Source organism: Carassius gibelio, chromosome B11 (assembly GCF_023724105.1).
Source record: "Carassius gibelio isolate Cgi1373 ecotype wild population from Czech Republic chromosome B11, carGib1.2-hapl.c, whole genome shotgun sequence".
NCBI lineage: Eukaryota > Metazoa > Chordata > Actinopteri > Cypriniformes > Cyprinidae > Carassius > Carassius gibelio.
The window spans coordinates 19389281-19395621 of NC_068406.1; the positions used below are offsets into that span (position 1 = coordinate 19389281).

The 6341-nt window shown below is 37.6% G+C and overlaps 1 protein-coding gene across 1 annotated transcript in view; it reads right to left on the reverse strand.

Annotated features, from left to right (window-relative positions):
- The window catches only part of ncoa3 (nuclear receptor coactivator 3), a 39116-nt gene extending 35706 nt beyond the window's left edge, over positions 1-3410 (reverse strand). Inside the window, exon 1 of the mRNA XM_052568811.1 lies at positions 3257-3410. The gene's annotated coding sequence lies outside the window, so the exon portion shown is untranslated. The remainder of the gene's footprint in view (positions 1-3256) is intronic.
- Between the last annotated feature and the right edge of the window lie 2931 nt (positions 3411-6341).

Consider the following 6341-nt stretch of genomic DNA (forward strand, 5'->3'; position numbering starts at 1 on the left):
ACACCTTTAACTACTCCAAGCAAAAAGCCATCACAAGTAGCAGGTATCACATTTCAATTAGTGCAACAATCAAGCTTTTGTTTCAACCCACTGCCACCAACACAAGCGCCTCGGAGCAACACTATACACCCCCCACCATTAATCTTACATTTGAAACAAACACACAGATACGTGATATAACTGGACCATTTTCCCTGTTCTGAAAATAACAAGCACACTCTTGACGCGCTTAGAGAACAGCAGCAGTTCAACTCCTTCAACTATTGTGGACTGACAAATGCAAAATGAGCGGGGACCATCAGATAAGTGTCTAAAGGTGACGAGAAGCACATTAGTCATTCTGCTGTTTCGCTAGTCACAACCTCCTGCCATTCAAGAGGAAATGTGAAATATGCAAAAAGGAACATTTATAATAGATAACACATTTATAATAACAACATTATTTCTGTTTTTGCGTGGAGCGCAAAAGGTGAATTCTGGAGGAATGCACTGATCGCTCTTTTTAAAATAATGGAAGTAAATGAGGACTGGGGCGGTCAAGCGCCAAATTTTATGAAATTAAATAAATAAAACCATAAAAGTGGGTCATAAGACTTTGTGCAAGTGTTCTGAAGTGACATGATAGTTTGTGATAAACAGACCAAGACTAAAGTCATCTCTGAAACATGTGAATGAATCGTTCTTTTGAGTCGGATCATTTCACTGAAAAGGCTGATCCAGTTCACAAAAATGGAAAGTCACGGGTTCAAACCACTGACCGGTATTTATTCAAGACAATTAAAATAAAACTATTAAACTGACAAAAAGCATGTTTTTACCCAAAGGAAAAAAAAAAGCAAAAATGTTAATAAATACTATATTATTATTTAAATAATACTAAAATAACAGTCACAGGCTCATGGTGCATCAGTTTACGGCCACTAGATGGCAAGACTATCAGCGAATAATAACTTAAATTTTGGTCTGTTCACCACACAATGTTTCAGAATACATGAAATAAAGCGCGCAAACCAAACAGTTGACTTTTATGACACTTCAGGGTGCTTTTGCCGTCAGGATGTTCCTAAAAATGTTAATGAAAATATGATAATAATGACAGTTTTCATATTATTTGGATTAACGACTCCTTTAACCACGACAATGGACACTAAAAGAAGACAAAACGTAAGAAGTTTAATTGTTCAAATCAAAACTCAGATGCTCCTTCAAAAATCCTGGGAAATCTTTTCTTCCCCTGACAGCGTCCGAGTTAATGAGTTATAGAACCCGAGCTAACAAATGGACGAGGACAGAGAATCTATGCGCCCTTTAATTCTTAACCCCATCTGCAGTCAAAGCGTTCAACACAAGATTGATTCATAGTTAATGCAGCCTGACGCTCGGCGTGTGAGAGAGAGGGAGCTGGGGAGAAAGAACAGATAAAGGGGGAAGGGGGGCTCAGCCTGCGTCCAGTGTGAAGAAGAGTTCAGAGGGTCTTTTCCCACACGCAGTCAGGGCATTTGTGGGTCCCGTAGCGTGTGAGCACCAACATACACCGCTGTGCATAAAAGCATGTTCTGTTCTCATGCCTTCAACTACAGAATTGCATGCTTATATTAAACTATTTTTATACACTGAATAAGTGCACTACAGGATAAAGGGGCTGCAGCTTTGAAATGTAATAACATAATTATTAGGAAGATTCTTACTGCACTGTGGAGGCAATAAAAGCTAATCGGCCATGGTTCTAAAAATATGTTATTAAACAGTCTGAGTGCAAGCATGCTATCTACCTGTACCTTCAGTGTCCAAATAACAAGCAGAATACATTTCAAAGCGTCTATATGTGTCAGCGTGAGTGCATGTGGATTTTGGGGAAACGTTGTTCCTACAAATGTGGTTCTGTGATCTTTCTATAAATGGTCAGTGAATATTTTCAAAACAGTGGGATGTGGTCAAGCTCTCCTAGCTCAGGATCTGTTGCACTTGGATCACTACATAACATGAATCGCTGTGAATTCAGAGAAACTTCCACCAACTTTCCAGCAGCGCTGCAGTGCACTGAATACCTCAGGCTAAATCATTGCAATTAACATTGCAAGAGCAAAGAATAGGAGTGTTAAAAATAGTCTCTCTGATAAGAATCGTTCACGTTCCTGCGTTCACAATGTGCACGTTTAAAAGACTCCAGTCATGTCCTACAACACTCTCTGGGTGGCTAGAGAGTTCACTGGGGTTTGAGACACAGCCATAATTACAGCATCTAATACAGTCAGTATGACCTACATCACACTTTATCATGACAAATATGACAGCAAAAATAAATAAAAAGTCTAATAGTTATCACAGGGACATATCCTCCATCATAAATCAAGTGGCCAACACTGATGTGAACAGTTTTCTTATCTAATCAACACACCACAAAGCAAAAACAAAAAACATTGTAAATATTCCCCAGCTTCAATTTGTTCATTTCTGACTTATGGTCATTCAGTCTCCACCCTCTTTTTGTCATTGACCAGGAAACTATCTTGTTTGGGTCATTTGAATTTCATCATATTGAACTGAGAGCAAAGTTACAAAACATCCGCATAATAAAACACACCACTCGTCCGACAACAGATCGTTTGAGCTCAGGAAGTTGTTCATTAAAGGTCAGAATGAAAGAGTTGGAAGAATTAATAAGAAATAAGTATTTAAGATAGTGACAGATAATGGGTTAAGATTATGTTACGCTTAAACAAACTATCTTTAGTCCATGTAAACTATCAGGTGATCCAAAAAATGGTTACAAACTTAATGCTGACAAAATAATAAAAACAACCAAAACTCCATATTATATTAATCTCAATATTATATGAACCAGCAACGGGAATTGTACAGCAATTTAAAAAAATAACTTAATCGTTTAGGGTTGTTGTGTATCTAAACAGATTCAGAATGGATTTAAAACCTTTACAAAATGTTCATTAACTTCGGAAACAAACTGAGACTGAATGGCAAAATATTAATAAGATCGCAAAAGAATTAAAGAAATAAAATCCACAAACGGATCTTGTTATGAAAAGTAAACAAACATGCTGGAGAATGTTGTCTTTGGCAACACTGTGTTACTACGATTATTGTCTCAAAGGCAGAGTAACTAGGTGGCAAGATCCCCACCGTGGACAAGAATGTACTTCTGAACAACCGGCATCACGTAACATTGCTTAGCGAACACAACAATTGCTTAAATGTATCCATTTACGAACGCGATGAAGTGATTCGGTTCACTTACCGGTTTAAATGTATCCTGTGAAACACTCCAGTTTCTTTAAGCCACTTCTACGCATCCGCCATCTTCAGCATTAGCTATGTTTGTTTAAATGGGAAACACTCCCAAAGCTTAAAGAAGCCTGCCCGAACCATGCGCGCGGGGACTTCTGGGTAATGTAGTTGCGCCATCTGGCCGATCCGCGCATTCTACACAGAGCTAGAGAGAAAATAAACTACAAATACATGAACCCCCGCAGATCGAAAAATAGACACCCAGTAGGAGATGGACAGTAGTAGCAATATCGTAAAACAATGTAGTGCATTTATTTTTAGCTCATCCAAGGACCACATAGATGTAACAGTAACGTATATCTAATGAGTAGGCTGACGTACGCCTTTATTTACATAAATTGAGTGTGATGAATTCGCTTGTTTTCGCTAGAGATCGATTTATTTGTTTTTTAGCACACCTTTTTATTCATAATCTGTAAAATCAAATCACTTTATTGGTACTAAAACATATGCATGTCTCGTGCGGTCCACTAACAATGTAGCCACTGTGTGAGTCAATGTACAAGATCACACTGCACAGTTTACACAATACACACAAAGTTTAAATTACACAATATCCACGATGTACAAGCAATTTAACAGTTAACGCTACTTGAAGTTATACACGTTGCAGAATGCTTTTCAGTATGCACGATGTTGCATAATAATAAATATTAATAAATATAATAAACAATAAATATTTTCAAAACTGCTACATGTGCAAGTGGAAAGCCTACAAAAAAGACTGTAATGTGTAATATATATGCTTGATAGCATTACTGTAAATTATCAAAGGCATGTGTTTCTATGACTGATATACATTAAATAGACTCATATTTTCGTGCATATTTATGTATTTACATCTTTATGTAAAGAGAAATAAATGGTCAAAAAGGCATTTTAGGACACATTCATATTGTTGTGGTCTGCAGAGGCTGTAAGTGCTCTGCCCTCTGAAGACCAGACCTAGAAGATAGCAATGAACTCGTCTCCATGGTGATCTCTGAGGCATACCAGTGTAGAATTTCAACTGTTGGAGGAGACAGCACTAAAGAGGGAGGGAGGGAGGTAAGGAAAAAGAGAGGGGAGGTAGGAACAGTGGGAGGGAGGGGGAGGGGAGAACGAGAGAGAGAGAGAGAGAGAGAGAAGTAATTAGCTCAATGCTTGCTGTTTCCGGTCATGATAGTTCCCTGCTATACAACCCTTGATCTGGCCAAAAAAACATAGACATGAACCTGAAGAATTAAGCAGTTTAGCCATAATAATCCTGGAGGGGAAAACCCATATAGCTATAAAATATATATTTTCAAATTTAATTTGTGGACTTGTATGTATGTGCAAAGTTGAAGCAGAGTTGTACTTTTTAAATCTTAATTTTAAATACCGAAGAATAATAACATGCTGTACGAGATAAAACATTTCAGTTATAGCATATTTGACCACAAAACTGAGAGTACCCCAATAACATTCTTCAGAAAGAGGCCCGTAGACCTGTTGTTGTTCCCTCCCCCAATTCACAGCACAATCTGACTTCCCCCTTCCTAGAGTGTGAGATGGTTTACCCCCCAACCCCCTCACTGTTTGTCCCCTTTGAAAGGACAGGGGATTGCAGTTTTTTTATTTTTTAAGGACAGGAGATAGCCCCCAATCATCAGGATCTATAGATTCTCTACCTGGCTGCAAAGCATGCAGTCATGAACCTCTCGTTCGCCCATCCCCTCTCCAGATGAAGTGCTTTTAAGATTTACTAGGTTAAATCACCTCTTCAGGAATGTATGAATGAAGAGTGAGTAAAAAAAGCGCAATGATTTCATCTGTTTATTTCAAGGTTAGGAAATTGTATCACTATGCTTGACGCTCTTTAAAGGGATTGTTCACCTGAAAATAAGCATTCTGTCATCATTTACTCACTGGGAAACCTGTATTACTTTACGAAATGGCTCAGTGTTGTTGTTGTTTAGTTTTTTTGTTTAGTTTTTTGTTTTTGTTTTCCCACAATAGAAGTCAGTGGGTACTGAAACAGTTTGGTTATCAAAATTCTTCAAAATATCTTCTTTTGTGTTCTGCCGGGGAAAAAAAAGACTTGAAATGACACGAGGTTGACTAAATGATAACAGATTTTAAATTTTGGGGTGAATTATCCCTTTCAGGCAACTGAGGGTTTTAATAAGAGAGAAACTAAATGCTATATATATATATATATATATATATATAGAGAGAGAGAGAGAGAGAGAGAGAGAGAGATAGATAGATAGATAGATAGATAGATAGATAGATAGATAGATAGATAGATAGATAGATAGATATTACCTCTAGAGATCGTCTAGGCTGTCGATATATATATATATAAAAACACATACAATATATTTATGCATACAGTTTTAATAACTAAACTGCATTTTAAACCTGTGACTCATGTGAAAGTATTAAGATACTGTAGATATGGAGCTGAATGAAATCAGTGTGCCTTTGAAAAACTCTCCATATCACCAATATTTCTTTGGCTTGAGATCTTGCATGCTGTGTGAGTGTGTGTCTGTGTCAGTATGTGTTTTGATTTATTAATGCAGCAGGGAGTCTCAGACAGCTGTCCTCGGCATAGATGACAGCATGAGGAGCAGAAAGCTGAATAGCCTCCTCTAGTGGGAATACTGTGACATGACCTACCAGCTCTCTGAACGGTACTGACCTTAATGTGTCTTGTTAATTGACGAAGGACTGTGTTATGCATTCTGTTTAATGGTTTTGAATAATATAATTACAAAAGCTCCTGTTTTGCTTAGCACTGTAAATCAGAATATCTTCTCTTGTGTTCCACTGAAAATAGAAAGAGGTTTGGAATGATGTGATTGTGAGTATACGATGACAGAATTATTTTTTTTGACGAACTATCCCTTCAGGAATTAGTCATGGAACAGCCCATGTTGATTTACTGCTAATATTGAGGTGAGCCTGACCCTTTAATTTTCTTACTGTGTTTTCTAAGGAACTGGGCTAGTAAGGAAGCACCCAGAACACAGCATAGCAACAACCCACAAAAGCCTGGCAACCTGTTA